Raw genomic sequence first — 19,574 nt, 5'->3', positions numbered from 1 at the left:
CACACCCACATATAGTATTAGTCCCAGTTTGTGGTTGTCATTGCCATAGTTCGTTCCTCGTGTACTGTAAACCCAGTATGTGACATCACTCGCACCACACACTCCATCACCATTCCCAGCCCAGATTTTCAGAATTTTCTCACACCATTCCTGCTTTGACCCATGGTGATCTACAACCTGAAAGACTTGATTACAATTCAGGGAGCCATAAGGCATCATCCCTCTTTTGCCACCCACAAGGGAACCAGATGATTCCTCTTCAGAAACCTTTGTGTTCAAGTTTTTTTTGTATTTCTGGGAGTATTTGTATTTCTGACTGATGTGACACCTAAAAAATACAGTCAGCAAAGCAATGCAGAGCCGAGCAGCAGAAGTAGGGCAAGGCAGCCTTTTGTAATGGATCCCGCATTGTCATGGGAAGAGGATTACTGTGAGCACTCGGGGTCCTTTTTTGTGTGATCCCGTTAAACTTTAATGATGTCAAGTGCATGTCTTGTGTTAAAAAGAGGTGGTTAGCAAGGAGAATTATCTAAAGAATTTGCTGAAACTCTCCTTCCTTTATACCTACCGACAAGACCCAACAGAAGAAGAGGCTCCATGTGGTTCTATTATTTACCAATGTGAATATTTACTAGAGAAGTCTTGTTCTTCTGAGACAATTACGGCCAGCTATATAAGTTACTCAGAGATTGGGATTTTTTTCTTACACCGCTTTTGAAATTTGTAGTATAATATGCCATAATTATGTGTAAAGACTGAAGACAAACTCAACTTGAACCGACGGTTTGTGATGGTTGTGATGTCTTTATTGTCCACGCTGTCATTGTTATCCATGATGTCATCCTTATATATAAATATCAGGCTCTAATGCAATACTGCTGAAATGCTCTAGAATAAAACACATTGTCGTAAATTAAGCATACAATGGCCAGAACTTCTGAAATGCCACTTGATGTTGATTGAGTATAGATTAGTTGACTGCCCTGAACATCGTGGCTGTAAAGATCCAATTTAGATGGCTGCAGATGGAGATTTATGGCCTTGTAACTGTCTAACCAACCACAGTTATGTCCATTGATTGTGCCACTTATATAATGTCCTTGTCTGGAATTAACTTTCTGTTATACCAAACTCTGGAGGTGAAAGGATTAAATGTACTTACGGTGAAGATTTAGAACAGCGCTGTTTGGGTTGCCGTTTGCTATAGATTTTGGGCAGTTGATTGGGTTGCTGGATTGTAGCATTTCACTTTATACTTATAGGTTGCGAGTAGGCAACAGATTTTCCACTTGTACAGATTTATTTTTACCGTGCCAGTGTGGTCAAATGATTAGCAGGTAGCGGAATAAAGACCTTTCCTGTTCTCTTAAGATGCAGATACTCTGCTAGAATTTCACTCTCCAGTTCAAAAAAAGGAAATTTACATGATTGTTATACGTGCCTCAAATACCTGTTTATGGCTGGAAACCAAACGCCACGTTAACGGGACAGTTTGATATGGTCCAGCCATAGGTGTGGATAGATGTCTGCAGCTATAAGTCTATACACTTGAAATGTTGCTGTTAATTTAAAAAAATACACTGCGTACTAAAAGTTTTTGGGAAGAAGTTGTAGTTAAAAGCATAGTCAATGATGAATAAATTTAAGACAGGGGAAACTCAATATGTACTGGCCAAAAACACTTTGGCTAGGGCAGCATGGTGGCTCAGTGGTTAGTACTGTTGCCTTGCAGCGCTGGGGACCTGGGTGCAAATCCCACCACGGACAACATCTGTAAGGAGTTTGAATGTTCTCCCCGTAATTACGTGGCTTCCTCCGTGTTCTCCGGTTTCCTACAACACTTACAAGACTTAGTGTTAGGGAAGATAGCTTGTGATCCCCAATGGGGACATCGATGATGTCTGTAAGGCCCTATGGAATTAATGGTGCTATTTTAGCTTAGAATATGGCATCTATGTTTCCTTGGAGCACATATACTACAGATGTTTGAGATGGAAATCCTCCTTGTCCAGGGATTTTCCCATGTCAACACTGTAACTTAGAAAAATGGTGCGAACGTTTAGAAGTGTGGCTCACAGTTTCTGCAACTGATGGCATTTTTCATATAGTCAAGCACTCCACTCCTGACAGCATATCAAGGAAAAGCACAGCATGCCATCCACACGCTGAGCCTGTGCTCTTCACATTCCAGACATAATTCTGTATATTAGATCCACTGATGGCAAAATACATAAGAACCCTCTGTGTGCGGGGGACCGAGCATGTAATGTACATTTTCACTAAGCAGCTGAAAAACGTGACTCTTTGTGTAATATTGTTAGAACCGGTAACGTTTTCTACGGCTAGTTCTGCAAATTAGCGTACAGATATTTTCTAGAACTCTGAGCAAAAGCATGTCAAGGAAAAACTCTTTCTTATCTGCTGGGTCTTCTATATGCCCGCTCTGTGCATATCATCTATCAGGTATATAATAGAGCACGATTGTAAGAGTTAATTAATTCAGTAAGTTCTCAGTGACCTGAGCTAACCTCACAAGTGTCACATCATAGCACAGCCACGCGTGTTTTATTCAAGGTCACTGCAGATGAATGTAATTAAGTTGTTTATACAATGGAGCCTCACATTGCGTATGTTATGTAACCGGTCCTCTCTGAACATTGGTTTTTATGGATTTTTTTTTTTTGCTGCTAATTTTTACCTAATGTTTTGTTTGTTTCCTCAACTATGTCAAATTTGGTCACTACCACCAACGATGACTAGTTGAGAAAGCTGCAGTCTGTTAACCATGCAGTAAATATAGGCCAATCCATCATTTATGGTGACTTAGGAAGTGTTCTACTCACAGAGAAGATGGGGAAAATGGATAGAGGTGGACAGAAAGAAGGAGAAAAAGAACGACATACCAAACTCATCTTCCATTACTCATGTGTTAATAAAGCAAAATTACTCAAAAGTCTGTTCACCCTTTTAAAGGCCTGAATGCAATCTGGATAAAATTTGTCAGAAGTCCCATAGTTCCCCGGCAGATGATGTTGGGAGACATATTGATTTTCAGTTTCAATTTTATTCTACTAGAAGATAAGTCACAGACAGTGTACCTGTATGGGAAAGTTCAGAGACATTTTTGTGGGTGCTCATCTGGACCAGCTGTCTTAAGGCATCTATACTCTTTAGACTACTGTTGGTTTTGGCGGGTTCAACCAACAGTCTAATGTGCACGTGGACTTCCCAACTCCCCCCACCCCCCCGACAGATGGTGTCAAGATATATATAAATCTGGCATGTCCAGTTTCAAACTGCCTTTTGTTCTCTTTGAGATAAGCCGCTGCCAGAGGAGTCTGGCAGCGGCTCTCTCATATAGGAAACAGGAGCAGTCAGCAGAGCGAGCGCTTCTGTGTATTGAGGATTTGGAGAAGTAGCTGTCGGCCAAATGATCACCAATTCCACTGTCTATTGTTTGTGGGGCCAATTACACCTTAGATGAAAGTCCATCAATCCTACCAATTTTGGCTGGACAGGCTGGCCATCTGATGTGTATGTGAGCCTCCTGACTCTCTCTCAGACATGATGTTGGGTGAGAAAATTGGGCAGCTGGAATTTCAACGTCTGATTCTTTTGTTTTCAGTGGAGATTAGCTGCTGAGAGAGCTGTCTCTATGAAAACACGTGAGTGTTTGGCCAAGCACTCTTGCTTATGGGACACCTGGAAAGATAGCTGTCTGCTGAGGAAGGTTGGACCAGACCAACAGCTCTCTCATGCAGTCTGAGCTGAGGACAAGATAGTACACAGAGAGGTAAACTGAGAAAAATAATATATAGGTTTGTTGGGAAAAATAATATAATGTGTATTTTATTAATTAAAACAGTAACAAACTCTTAAGAATATGATAGTGTTGGCCCCCTAAAAAATAATCCGGGTGAAATGGTGGGAGAGGATGTGAGGAAAGCCAGTTTACTAAATGCCTTCTTTACAGTGTATACTTAAGAAAATCCAATGACAGATCACATGATCAGGGATACAATAAATTTGCCTTTAAATGTTACCAGGGTAACCCAGCAGGAAGTGCAGCGCTGCCTCAAAATCACTAAAGTAGGCAAATCACCAGGCCCGCATGGCAAACACCCCCGAGTACCGCAGGGATTAAGTACCGTGATAGAAAGACCGTTATTTTTACAATTCAATGATTCCATAAAAACAGGGTCTGTACACTGGCGCATAGTAAATGTGGTGAAAATTTAAAAAAAAAAAAAAAATAGAACAAAAACTGAGCTTCTGCTGTGGGCAAAAGTTGTGAGAGTTTTGTAAGGGATCTTATCCTGAAATGTTTCAATTAAAATAGCTTCATAAACCAACACTAATATGGGTTGATGAAACGAGAGCAATGGGACTACAATAAAATATGTATATTGGGTTACCAATTATTTCATTGATAGAAAACAGAGGGTGGTTATTAATGGAACATATAAAGGCCTTAAAGGGGTTGTCCGGGTTTTTCACATAATCTCAGTACGTATCTGGGCTGCAGAATTTTGACAATAAGTAATTTACTTTCTGTCACTAGTTTGGACGGTTTTCTAGATATTCTGAACAGAACGTCCAAGGGGGGGTGTTATGGCATTGAAATGAGAACTAGTCGTAACCTCCTACTCTACTCCAAACATGCCCTCTATAGCAACAACCCCACCCTTCATAGCTACAGGCCCTCCCCGTCCACATGAAGAAGCCCTTGTCACACAGTAACAAATTCTCCCCCTCTATCAGCCTCACTGCAGAGAGCAGCTGCTCCTCCCCCAGACACACGCTGAACAGTGATCTATGGAAAGTGAAACTAGTGAGGAGGGAAAATCGTCCTGTATTCTGGGCCACTCCATGATTACAATACATAACTCAGTATTGGGCCCTCTTCTTTTTTAACATATTTATTAATGACTTTATAGAGGGCATACAGAGTATATATTCAGTATCTGCAGGTGACATTAAACTCTGCAAAGTAATCAACACAGAGGAAGATAATTTAATATTACCGAGGGATTTATGTAAACTGGAGGCTTTGGCTGAAAAATGTCAATTCAAGTTTAATGTAGATAAATGCAAATGGTAAAACACTGAGTAAAACTGTCACTTAAAAGTTATTGAGTGTATGGATGGACTGCACACTCAACTTTAATGACCAATGCCAGGCAGTTGCTGCCAAGGCAAATAAAAATTGGGATAGATTATAAGATGCATAGATGCTCATCACAAGAACATAGTTTTGCCTATCTACAAGACAGTCATGTGGCTACACTTAGAATACAGTGTGCAATTTTTGACTCCAGTGTATAAGAAGGATACAGTTGAAATAGAACGAGTCCAGAGAAAAGCAACCAAGCTTATTAATGAATAGGTGAATTCCAATACCAAGACAGGTTATCAAATTTGGTTTATTCAATTTGAAAAACAAAGGCTTAAAGCCCCCATACACATTAGACCAAAGGGGGGTGAAACTCACCACTTTTCACTTTTATTTGGTGAAAAATGTAATGTGTATGCATGTTCCAGCCAACTGATGGTCAATTGGTCATGTCCGATTTTGGACTACCAATCTCTCTGTTCTCCTGGAGATAATCCGCCAGCCGATGTGTCAGCCAAGACTTGGCCAATTTAGCTCTCCTGTGTATGGAACAAATAGCTGTGGGCCATCTAATGTGTATGGGGGCCTTTACAGGCCCCGTCACACTAAGCGATCTCGGTAGCAAGATCGCTGCTGAGTCACAACTTTTGTGACGTAACAGCGATCTCACCAGCGAGATCGCTATGTGTGACAGCGATCAGCGAGCGGCCCCCCTGCCGGTATCGCTGAACGCTAGAAGAAACCTCTGGACATTTCTTTGGTCGCTGGTCTCCCGCTGGCCAGCACGCATCGCTGTGTGCGACAGGCGGGAGACCAGCGATCAGGTGTAAAAAATAATAAAAAAAATCAAAAATATAGTTATTCTCACCTTCCGACGTCCCGTTCAGCCATCCCGCCTCTCTCCACGCTCCGGTCCCAGTGATCCTTTGCACGAATGACCGCGAGACTTTGTTATTCCTCAAGACCGTGACATCTCGCCGTCATTCTCGCAAAGGATCACTGGGACCGGAGCGTGGAGAGAGGCAGGATGACTGAACGGGCCGTCGGAAGGTGAGAATAACTATATTTTTTATTTTGATTCTATTTTTTACAGGGATGGTCAGCGATGCCGGGCGCTCGGCATCGCTGTGCTGATCGCTGGTGAAGCTGTCTGTGTGACAGCTCACCAGCGATCACATAGCGACTTACCAGCGATCCTGACACCTTGATATTGGTGTCGGGATCGCTGGTAAGTCGCTATGTGTGACGGGGCCTTAAGGGTGATCTTATTTCAGTGTACAAAGATATGAAGGGACAGAACAGAGATCTTTCTAATGATCTTTTTACACCTAGGCCTGCAGTGATGACAAGGTGGCATCCTCTACATCTAGAGGAAAGAAAGTTTAATCATCATCACAGATAATTCTTTACTGTGAAATCATTGAACTCTGTGCCACATGATGTTGTAATGGTTGACTCATTAAAAAAAAAGTTCAAGGGGGACCTGGATGACTTTCTTGAAAAAAAATTACCGTAATCCTACAGGTTATGGCTACTAGATTCTGTGATGAGACGTTGATCCTGGGAACTAGTCTGATTGCCATATTGATTGAAGTTGCGAAGAAAGTTTTCCTTTAATTTGGGACAATTAACATTTGCCTTGTGGGGTTTTAGCCTTTTTCTGAGCCAACATGTTAAGCCGCCGTCACACATAGCGATCTCGCTAGCGAGATCGCTGCTGAGTCACAATTTTTGTGACGCGATGGATACACCTAAATAAAATGGGAATGGTTGGTGATATCAACTTCCTTTTTGTGTCATATTAGTATATGGGAGGGGGGAAACTTTTCAAGATGGGTGGTGACCATGGCGGCCATTTTGAAGTCGGCCATTTTGGATCCAACTTTATTTTTTCCAATGGGAAGAGGGCCAAGTGACACATCAAACTTATTGAGAATTTCACAAGAAAAACAATGATGTGCTTGGTTTTAACATAACTTTATTCTTTCATGAGTTATTTACAAGTATATGGCCACTTATAAAATGCGCTCAAAGTGCTGCCCATTGTGTTGGATTGTCAATGCAACCCTCTTCTCCCACTCTTGATACACTGATAGCAGCCATGGTCACCACCCCTCTTTAAAAGTTTCCCCCCTCCCATATACTAATGTGCCACAAACAGGAAGTTGATATCACCAACCATTCCCATTTTATTTAGGTGTATCCATATAAATGGCCCACCCTGTACTTCAGATGTCTCCCAATGCTGCAGCGGTGGTCTGTATGTTATGTTAGACGTTGCATTAGGGACTGGTTATTGTAGCAACACAGAGAAATACAACGACCTAATCTTACATTTATCATCATTTTATTAAGGAAAACTGTAATCTGTAAACTGTTGACCAAATCCAAAAATAATAGGCAAAGTCTGGCAACGAATGTCTAATGTCCGTGGATTCGAAGCCAGACAGAAACAGAGATTTTCCTTTCCAGAACCGCTCTAAATACAGCTTGGGAGGCGAATAGATAAGGACCCCGCACAGCCCCAATTCTGTCTGGATTTCAGAGTATGGCGGGGGTTGTCGTGGGAAGTTTACCTACAAATATGTATATCACTATAAAATAGTCATAATGAAGATTTTTGTGGTTTAGTACTTCTGATTTACCCTCTATCTTCCGTTTTGGTATCACTGTTACCTACCATATGGCATTCTATTCTGACTTCCTGCCTATAAGAAATTGAGTCTGATCAGATGACATTTAGCTAAATTTCCAGAGTATGTACTAATCAAAGCAAGCATGTACCCCAAATATGTACTTATCTGTCATCGGGATCATTATGTCGGTAGTGATTTATTATCTTCATAGCTAATGGAAAACTTGAGAAATTCATACTAGCTGCCACTGAGAACAGACGGCGGAGGTATGTGCCCCCCCAGGTATTTTCGATGTATGCAAGATCTATGACAGCACCTGTTCATCGTGATCAGTGTAGAAGTTTCATGTCTCTGTTGAAATATACACAGGATAGCCTGATCGATAAATCAGTAGATAAATCAGTAAATGTTATTAATATGTAGTTTTTACCTGGTGTAAATGCTGCTTTTCTCCCAAATCTGCTGATGTTTTTCTTTTGTTCTTGTACTTCTGCATTCCTAAAGATATAGCCCCTTCTTCCTGAATATAAATCTAATATTTTTAGCCAAGCAGGCGTGATCAGCAGCTCTTCTCTACGGGACCACGCCCATTTGGCTACAAAGATTAAATTTATACACAATGAAGATAGGACCATATCTCATCAATGGAGAGACACAGGAACAAAAATAAACAACTTCAGATTCACGAGAACAGCGACATTAAAAAAAAAGATATATTTTAAGTATGTAAAATATCCTATGTCATAAGTACTTAGCAGAGTATTCTCATCTACAAGGCCCTATTTCAATATGTAGCAGGTGTAATAATAATAATAATAAGTATAATAATTAGCAAATGCCTCCAGTTAGAAAGGCCGTATAGTTCTTCTGATCACCTATGTTGCTTACCCCATGTGCAGGGCATTGCAGTAGTTTAGGTATGCATGGTTACGACCACTCGTATAGTAACAGCTGGTAGTGGTCGGAACCATGGATACCTAAGCTACTGCAATGCCCTGCACATGGGGTAAGCGACATAGGTTATCAGGAGAACTATACTACATTTGATGGATTTGCTAATATTCTTATTATTACACCTACTACATGTTGGGATAGGTTATTGGAGATGGGAAGACTACAAAGATTACCTTTAACCTGCAGCGACTTCTAATTTTCTCTGTTGGCCAATGTAAACATTCAGTTGCTCCCACGATATTGCATTGATTTTATTTTCCCAATGAAAATATGTATTTTAATAAATATTGAATTTTTGCCTGAACAATGGAGCTTGTTTTTATCAAGTCTGATCAGTTTCTGGTATCACTTTCTGAAGATCATTATGCCTTCCCCCACTGACTCTGGTATGCAATTAGTATGCAAAACTTCCCAGATTGGGCGCACAATGGCCAGAAAGAAGAGTCATTTTCACCTCTTTAAGATAAGACAATGGCTCATATTCTAAATCAACATCCCTTCCCCCACCACAAACACCTCTGTCTTACTGCATTTGAATCTCCCAGCAGGCAAAAGGGACCCCCGCCATTCTCCACTCCTTTATATACATACAAAGAGCTGGACAGAGAATGGCTGATTAGGATCTTCATTTCTTGCTCTTATTTACTTGAGGAACATGGCAATATCGAGATGAGCCATCAGAGATAAGCTCAATTGTCAGTCCCCTCCTATTCTGTTTCCATCCTGCTCTTGGGCTATTTGTAGGCCATGATTGAGTTGTTCTTTTATTGTCTCCATCTCTCATGGTATGACTAGTATTAATGACCCATGAAGCAAGTATTCCTGGCTACTCAATAAGGTTTCTTCCGGCCTCATTGGTTATCTGTGTACATCCCGATGAAGAGCTGAGACTATGATGCCAATTAGAGAGGAGCAATGCAACTGGCGCTGTCTTGGCTAGTGTCCAGTCCAATCCTGCAAGGAAGCTGGTCTCTTCTGTGCCTGCCATCTTCGGGCTGACATCCTGGGTGTCTTACTATGCTTTGTATATGATATTGTGCCATGACATAAGTCTGAGACGTCAAGATGTTGAACAAGATCTAGTGGCTAGGTTTCGCACGATGTCTTGAAAACCTAATTTCCAGAGTGAAGTCTGGCTGTGACAGAGGACTGGATGCTGGACCAGGGCACCACAAATTAAATTGCTTGTCTCTGCTGCAAATTTGTATAGACACGCTTCCACTCCATACAATGTGTATGAAACTACCAGACATAGCTAAGCACTGTACCTGGCTCTAGTTGCAGGGCAATACTCAGCTCAAGTGGGGCGCTACAAAGCCCTGATCTTGGGACCAGCGGAGCTCCCACAATGGTGGGCCCCTTAGCACTCAGCAGGTTATCACCTATCTTGTGGATAACAAGTTTCATCCATTGTACTACCTCCTTAAAGGGAATCTGTCAGTAGGATCAACCCTCCTAAGTTGTCTAAATGGGCACGTAGGTCATAGGAAGCTGAATAAAATGATACCTTGATATCTGCCATCTGATGTCTTGTTCCAGAGAAATCCATGTTTTTCATATACATAAATGAGCTGTTCTAGGCTATGGGCCAGACACTGATTTGCAAGAGAATCTGCCTCCAGAGATTACTTTTAATAAAAGGAGGAGTTACCAGTGTGATGTGTGATGGCCGTTCTCTGCTCTCCTGGTCTCACTGCAGAGCTGTGTGTAATTACACCTGACTCATCTGCAGGTTCCTCTCAGCTCCAGTTTCCATCTCACAGGCAGACAGTACAATACAGCAGAGCTGTGAAAGCTGCAGCTGCTAAAGTGTTTGTAAGGAGACAAAGCTCAGTTCTACTGTTACATTTCTCTGGTAACACCTCTTTAATTAAAACAATCCCTGGAGGCAGAATCTCATACAGATCAGTGTTCGGCCCATAGCCTGGAACAGCTCATTTACATATAAGAAAAACATAAATATCCCAGGAATAAAACAATGGATCGGAAATATCATGGTATCATTTTATTCAGCTTCCTATGACCTACATGCCCATAGACGGTTGATTTTATTGACAGATTCACTTTAAGAATTATTAATCCCTAAATTATTATCTGTTAAATCTCTAAATAACAAACATGGGTGATTACCAGTATGGCTACTGTAATCGCTCCCAGTCATGAAGGTCATATCTACCCAATTTTGCAATATTATTATTATTATTATTTTATTTTTAATTAGTATTTTATATTTCTGTTATGCTGTAAATGTAGTGAAACTACGGTACTCTCCATCCCCACAGATTTTGTGTAAACCATCCAGGCTCATTACCTGTTCGTCATTTCGGTATATCATGGGATACTGCGTTATCTGTTACCAGGAATGAGTTAATTGTAGCATTTACCTGAGGGACCGGTTATGTCAGTTCTCGATTTGGCAGGAGAGGGGTGTTTGCATTGGGGGGGTCAAACTCTCCCCCAGGTGTTGAAAAGCTTTTTCAGTTTAGCCCTGCTTGAGCATTTCAGCTATTGTGACAGAGAGGAGCAATCCTAGCTATAACATTCCTAAAACACACACCCAGCTCACACAAGTAAGGACACACTCATACAGGAAAATACACGCACACGCACATCTCTGCTGCGCGGCTTCATGCAGGAAACATACATGGACATGTCTAAAATTCATAAAGTGCCTATGTTTCATAGACAGGAGGCCCTGTTATGGGATACGCGAGTATCAGAGAAAATTTCTGGCCTTTTTATCACAACAGGTTTAAAGGGAGTGTCCGTTACTTAACAATAGCTAGTTTCAACACGTAAAGCCTGAAATTCTCTAAAAGTCTCAGAGCAGGGTGAGAAGGTAAGAGTCCACCCAATGATTCTATCGGACCGCTGTGTGATGTACTTACACTGGAGAATGCATCGAATGACTTTGTATGGATATCTGTGTATGCAGTGGGTGTCGCAGACTGCATTAATATGCGGCACTGGTAAAATACTGCAAATTGCACCAGATTTTAACACCGTACACGTTTACTGAGACTGAGTAACTGATAAAGCTCAGTAAGTGACCATCTTGTAGTCCAGAAGTGACCAGTCTACTAGACCTGCTAATTTTGTGAACATTGATTTGCTAAATTCTATATCCTAACCTAATTGTTATCGGCTCGTCTGCACAGGCTGACAATCGCCAACGAGCATGCGGAATGCTTGTTCGTCAGGTGCGATGATTTTTATGAATGCCCGCTTGTTCCTGGCATCACATTTCCCGATGTAAACAGCAGATGTGCTGCCGATATCCTGATACTGTGTGAGGACCGAATGATACTATTGGCAATCGTTCTATCCCAATCATTGTTTCGTTGACCTGTGTAAATTCCGGTAAATAACCACCAGTCTTTTTGTTGTATAGTCTGATTTGAGAAGTCTAAAAATTTATGTCATGATCCTTTGGTCAGCAAGACCCCATCCATGTACGTAAGAGCAGTGTCCCTGAAGCCTTTACACTTAAATGTCAAAATACACATGAGATTAAATTTGACCGAATGCGACAACTTTGGTTAGACTGGTCGATCATCTCATGTCTGTGGGACCACTCTTCTGAGACAAATGACCCGATCCTTTTGTTCTCCGGGAGATGAACCACTGGTGTCTGCCAGCTGCTTACTTCCCTTTCTGTATTGAAAACACGTGAACATTCGACGGAGCCAAACGTTAAGAAAGGCAACCGAGAGCTGAGTTTACGTTAGGCCTACAGCTTTCTATATTTTCTTTGCTTTGTAACTTCGAAACTGTTGAATAATTTTAAAGCTTCTGTGCATATTTGACTAAACTTGGCCAAACACGCCAATATCGTGAGGATCGCGCAACTATCTACGGTGTATGGGGTCCTCCCTTTTCTCCCCTAAGATAGAATATCAAGGGAGAAAAGGATGCAGCCTGTTGGTTTGCCAAAGTCGATCCTTTGGTTTTCCGTGAGATTTGCTGCCGCAGTGTATGTGTATGGGAGAGTCGGGGAACATAGCTGTCGTCTTAACCATCTTCCAGCCAACAGCTACAAAATATGTGTGTATAAACAGACATAATGACTGAACTGAATAGCGATAATGTCATGAATGTTTTTTTTTTTCTATGTGCAAATAGAGAGGAGAGACTTCTCAATAATCCCGGTCGGAAAGTGTTGTTCTTGGCCTCCGTTTGTCTATACTCTATATATCTCTATGGCTGCCGTCAGCCTCTGGCTCCTCATAATGTTTGTTTGGCGGATAAATCTGTGCGGAGGACGAGTGTTTGCGAAGCAACGGATTGTATTCAATAAACATATGTACTTGTGTCTTTTGTTTTAAAATTTTAAATATACAAAGAAGACAATGTAATTGTTTACAGGAGTAAAAAGGTAACGAGCCGGAGGGGAGCAGGATCTACCAGGATATACTAAATAGGAATTAGAAAGCGACTATTAAAACTTCCTTTGAGCTGTTAAAAATGTTATTTTCTTAATGTAGCACCAACATATTCTGTAGTGCTGCATATCACACATATATTTTCTCTTTGTATGGGAAAGGGATTAAATTATCATATTTCCATATTTTTACATAATTAGACAAATTTTATGTGTGTAAATCGTAGGACCATAATTCTTAGATCACTGTTATCCCCATATACATTAGATTATCATCCAGTTTAAATTAATGACACATTTAGATGAGCTGGACACAGCCGTTAAAGATTGTTCTTTGGCTATATACAAGTCAGACGGTAGATATTTGATCGTCTGTTTAGACAGGTTGACTAGTATTCTATGTCAATAAGTAATACAATCGATCAATGATCGTATGCATAGGCTGCCATTGTTATCTGCAGCATATGTCCTGTTTACATCAAGGTGTCACTGAAAATAGTAATTTTAATGCTGGCATGGACGATCCAATCACCTGATTAGCGAGCTTATTTCTTGTTGGGCGGATGATTGCTGACATGTTTACATAAGCAATAACCAACGAATGAGGGTTCTAATGAGCGTATGTTCCTGATAGACATCTTGCAATTTTCGTATTGGCCACTGGGGCTATTTTAGACTCTAACTTCCTGTTGTTTCAGGAAACAACACATGTACATAGCCACAATGAACATACATTGACCCTATATCTTGTATTGAACCATCTAATGAGCTAGTGCAAAGGTCATTGTGAAGAATGGATGAGAAATTACCTATTTTGAATGGTAGCTCCTGTGTGACATTTCCAATTTTGAATAGTGGATCTTTTGCTATTAGATACTAAAAAAAATTTTTTTTAAATATCATGATATCAAAAATTAAAATGTGTAATTTTTAAAAAAAAATATGCATGTAGCACAAAAGTCTTTTTTAAACAATTGGTCATTTTCTGATAATAGTTTCCCTTTCAGTTGGTGTGTTTGGCCGACATTAGTCTATTGTGTATGGCAACCACCAGGGGAGCCTGTATGTAAATCATTTTGGTTGTTCATTGAAGGGTTGGTTGGTTTCATATACTATGATTTTCCTGTGGTACAGATGTGATTTATGGCAGAATTTTAAGTGTTGCTGGACTAGGGAATTGATATGACCTCTATATAATTAGTGTCCTCCATGGAGAGGAATTCATGGGCTAATTGTATTATGACTCCTGTAAAATGTAGTATGTTCAGAAATGCCTGGTCATAAAGTGCAGTTTTGCCCGCAGCTTTTTTCCACCCAGCTTGTCCATACTGCCTTGATAGGTTTCAGAAGCCCTTATTCTCTTTCTTGGATTCCTCATCAGGCTTTTGTTAACTTTTTACATCTCCTCCAATCTATTTATACCTTCTTCCAAGTGGACACTTTGTGTGCTCCGTCCTCCCACACATCAGATAACTGTGTAATGAACACCCTCCTTTAACCTCACCACTCCGTCTCTGTCATCCATTGCTGTCTGGATGAAAAGCATCACAGAAGACAAAGCTGAAGCTTGATAGATGCTCCTTGCAAAATAGATGAGGATTAGCTGCTAATTGTCAAAGGAAATGTAATTGTGGTCAATTCTTCACAGATCACCCTATGGTTGATTAATTGAAAACCACAATATATGCACTTGTATGTGTCGCGTTTGACAATCTGAAATCTACCAAAGGGCATAATTTTTCTGAAAAGCTGTTCATTAAGATTTTGTCCCCCTCAATTGTTCCTAATAGCACCATAATTGAGCTCATATACAGTGGGGCAAAAAAGTATTTAGTCAGTCAGCAATAGTGCAAGTTCCACCACTTAAAAAGATGAGAGGCGTCTGTAATTTACATCATAGGTAGACCTCAACTATGGGAGACAAACTGAGAAAAAAAAATCCAGAAAATCACATTGTCTGTTTTTTTTTCATTTTATTTGCATATTATGGTGGAAAATAAGTATTTGGTCAGAAACAAAATTTCATCTCAATACTTTGTGATATATCCTTTGTTGGCAATGACAGAGGTCAAACGTTTTCTGTAAGTCTTCACAAGGTTGCCACACACTGTTGTTGGTATGTTGGCCCATTCCTCCATGCAGATCTCCTCTAGAGCAGTGATGTTTTTGGCTTTTCGCTTGGCAACACAGACTTTCAACTCCCTCCAAAGGTTTTCTATAGGGTTGAGATCTGGAGACTGGCTAGGCCACTCCAGGACCTTGAAATGCTTCTTACAAAGCCACTCCTTCGTTGCCCTGGCGGTGTGCTTTGGATCATTGTCATGTTGAAAGACCCAGCCACGTTTCATCTTCAATGCCCTTGCTGATGGAAGGAGGTTTGCACTCAAAATCTCACGATACATGGCCCCATTCATTCTTTCATGTACCCGGATCAGTCGTCCTGGCCCCTTTGCAGAGAAACAGCCCCAAAGCATGATGTTTCCACCACCATGCTTTACAGTAGGTATGGTGTTTGATGGATGCAACTCAGTATTCTTTTTCCTCCAAACACGACAAGTTGTGTTTCTACCAAACAGTTCCAGTTTGGTTTCATCAGACCATAGGACATTCTCCCAAAACTTCTCTGGATCATCCAAATGCTCTCTAGCAAACTTCAGACGGGCCCGGACATGTACAGGCTTAAGCAGTGGGACACGTCTGGCACTGCAGGATCTGAGTCCATGGTGGCGTAGTGTGTTACTTATGGTAGGCCTTGTTACATTGGTCCCAGCTCTCTGCAGTTCATTCACTAGCTCCCCCCGCGTGGTTCTGGGATTTTTGCTCAACGTTCTTGTGATCATTCTGACCCCACGGGGTGGGATTTTGCGTGGAGCACCAGATCGAGGGAGATTATCAGTGGTCTTGTATGTCTTCCATTTTCTAATTATTGCTCCCACAGTTGATTTCTTCACTCCAAGCTGGTTGGCTATTGCAGATTCAGTCTTCCCAGCCTGGTGCAGGGCTACAATTTTGTTTCTGGTGTCCTTTGACAGCTCTTTGGTCTTCACCATAGTGGAGTTTGGAGTCAGACTGTTTGAGGGTGTGCACAGGTGTCTTTTTATACTGATAACAAGTTTAAACAGGTGCCATTACTACAGGTAATGAGTGGAGGAAAGAGGAGACTCTTAAAGAAGAAGTTACAGGTCTGTGAGAGCCAGAAATCTTGATTGCTTGTTTCTGACCAAATACTTATTTTCCACCATAATATGCAAATAAAATGAAAAAAAAACAGACAATGTGATTTTCTGGATTTTTTTTTCTCAGTTTGTCTCCCATAGTTGAGGTCTACCTATGATGTAAATTACAGACGCCTCTCATCTTTTTAAGTTTTGGAACTTGCACTATTGCTGACTGACTAAATACTTGTTTTCCCCACTGTAATGTCGGCATACAGAGTCCACATAACAGTGGCATTGAGTGACATACAGTTGTAATATATTGCATAATTTGTACCTTCACACAGTGCTCAAATATCAGTGCCATCTACTAATCATATAATAAAGGCCGGAGCCCTAATCCCAGAAAATGGATGTAAGCCAGCAGGACAGTGGTTTGGAGAAGGGGTGAAGACATGTTTTGGTTGGGAGGAGTGTAGGGTTAAGATAGCCTTTATAAAGTCAGTTTAGGGCCGCTCTTAGGGCACATTCGAGTCCCACACTTCCGCCCTATTTTTTGGGTTCAATCTGAATTGCTGAACACTAGTTGGGTCATGGTGGCTAATGACTTTTGGCGGGGTCTTTTAATTTGTTTTTAAATTGGTCCAGGGGAATCATCAGGGTACGGATCCCTCAATTGTAATTTGTTTAGTTGGTCTGGTGATTTTGTGGGACTTACGGCAAGGGAATGTTGGTTCCCTGGGTATCTGTTATTTGTAAAGGAACCGTTTGGGTTATGGTGCTCCCGAGCCTGTAGGAGTGATCACATTTATTATTGGTTGTTTTGGGATCACTAGACTTTGTAGCGTCAAGAACCTTACCACGCTTTACTAAGCTGTTTCTAAATGTTATGTACCTGGTATAATAAAGGCAGTTGTGGCCAACTTTATCCAAACTCAAGTTGTCTGTTTTATTTGGGTAAGAGGAGTGGTTGGTTGGTGGATGGGGAAGGCACGATATGGGGAGAGAGAAGTTGTTTTGACCAACGATGGATCTACATTACGAGCGTCAAGTGGCCCTCTATACAGTGCCAAAATGTCATGACAAGTATAGCTTATAAAAGAACATTATTTCAATTTTTGACAAACTTCATTTTCCATTACGCTTTATTTAATGGAGCTTTGTAAAGCAACAGCTACACGGGCATCATTCAATCCACAACACTATCATATATGGGCCTTATTTGTCAAAAGTATCTCGAAGGAAAACTAGCTTTGTTTCTCATAGCAACCAATCACACCACAGCTTTCATTTCAGAAACTGCTATGGTAAAATGAAAGCAGCACTGTGATTAGTTGCTATGGGTAACAAAGATAGTTGTCTTTTTGGACTCTTTCTATGAATCTGTCCAATGTCACCATTATCATATCAGCTATATGGCACTATTTGTGATCTTTTATGATTTAGAACGGTGTTTACCCAACTTCAGTCCTCACGGTCCCACAAAGGACCATGTTTTCAGGATTTCCTTAGTATTGCAAACGTGAGAGAACCTGTGGCAGTATCTGGTGCCTTGATAATAATTCCGTCACCTGTGCAATACTAAGGAAATCCTGAATACATGATTTGTTGGGGGCCGCGAGGACTGACGTTTGGGAAACACTGATTTAGAGGATTGTATATCCAGGCAACAATGTAAATGTTTTTGACCATAAGCCATTTGGACCATACTCCAGCAATAGTGAAAGGTGCTGTTTCTACAAGGTTATTGATGTGTATAGAAATATATATTCTATAGTCCTCATTATAATCATTAAAAAAAATATATGATAACAAAAAAGGTTTTTGGAAGATATACGGTACATGCACTGGAGCTGAATCTTACATGGTGGTATCTACAAAGGTGGTGATATGGGATCCTTCTATGCACGCTGCTCTCCGGGGACATAAGTTGCAGGAGCCCAGTCTCTTAACCTGGCGAAGCTGGAATGTGCTTCTCAGGGCAGTGTAACAGGAAATTCTATGTGTGTTGAAAGCTCAGATAAAAAGCATCTGCAGAGCTGCCCCGAGGGATGTTCTCGGCCTAAGGGGGCTGCGGAGGCTGGGTTACATTAGGGTTAAGGCTGCCTTCTTTCCCCCTCTCCTGGTTATTTTGGGCTGAGCTAAATTAGTAGCACATGTCTGTGATATTCACATTGCAACTTCCGTTAGTCAAATACCCTGCCTAATAGCAGGGGAAGAAATAATGAAATCCCTCTGTATTAGAAGGTCTCAGATTATTATATACTCATCCATCTGTCTAAATTCATCACTACTTCCTTTCTTCAAGTACAGCTTCTGGTGACCATTACCTATGCCCTATACACATTGGGCAGGTCACAATTTTCTATTCTGAACCTGTATGCACGGTGATTCCATCAATCTACTATTAAAAAATCATGAACAAAGCCTAGTCAACGTGGCATTAAGTATTGTTGGCTGGGCAACATTTACGAGAAAATAACGTCACTCACTTCACTCTTAAGGTCCGTCTACATTACCCAACCGGTGGAACTAAACTTTGTCGATCACTTACAATGATCAGCTAGAGATCGTTCAGTGCTTACAGGTTGCCATTGTTCTTGGCAGCACAGGACAATGCGCTGCCGAGAAAAATGATATTTTGTGCAAAGCAAAAGATCATTTCACCCAGTGAATGAGCATTTTGCTCACTAGATCAGTGGTTGGCACCCTAGACTTTAGAACTCGTGACTATGGTGAGACGAGCATTCATGGACCTTAAGGCTTATGGAAATGTATACATGTAGCTCATAATGCATAAGCTTTGATCTCAGAGATCGGCACTGCACTGTTACTTAATGTTGACTTACATTTATAAAGTTATTATGTCACATTGAACCTCTATTCACATGGGTGTACACCACCAGTAAGAGCCCTTAGAAAAAGCCGGTATACTGGTGAAACGCATATCCTTAGGGATCATGGTCGGGAATTTAACCTAAGATTTTATATTATTTTCATACCACATAGCATAAATTGGGATATAGTGGATTACAGCTGTGATCTTATATATATTCAAATGGATGTATTGAACTTTATGATTTTTAACGTTAATTAGTAATAAAGGTTACGTTTTAAATTCTGTTCACACCTTAGTGTTGACTTACATGTCGTTACATCCTTGTAAGACATTCATATTGAAGATGTTGGTGATGGCTATGTATGAACACAATACAATGTTTATGTGTGGCTTCTGACCTTATAGCCTTGACTTCTAAAAGTAGAGCAGTGTTTCTACAAAAATAACTTTTGTGAAGCCAAAGGAAAGAAGAAAAGGTTCAAGGCTATGCCTGAGG

At 40.8% G+C, this 19,574-nt stretch overlaps 1 protein-coding gene across 7 annotated transcripts in view; it reads left to right on the top strand.

The window, feature by feature from the left end:
- Window positions 1–19,574, top strand: part of RARG (retinoic acid receptor gamma) — a 243,148-nt gene that overhangs the window by 198,927 nt on the left and 24,647 nt on the right. The window lies entirely within an intron of this gene.

This window comes from Dendrobates tinctorius, unplaced genomic scaffold (assembly GCF_039654945.1).
Source record: "Dendrobates tinctorius isolate UK_male_01 unplaced genomic scaffold, ASM3965494v1 ptg000145l, whole genome shotgun sequence".
NCBI classification, from domain to species: domain Eukaryota; kingdom Metazoa; phylum Chordata; class Amphibia; order Anura; family Dendrobatidae; genus Dendrobates; species Dendrobates tinctorius.
The sequence above is the reverse complement of the archived record's forward strand: the minus strand, read 5'-3'. Positions and strand labels throughout refer to the sequence as shown.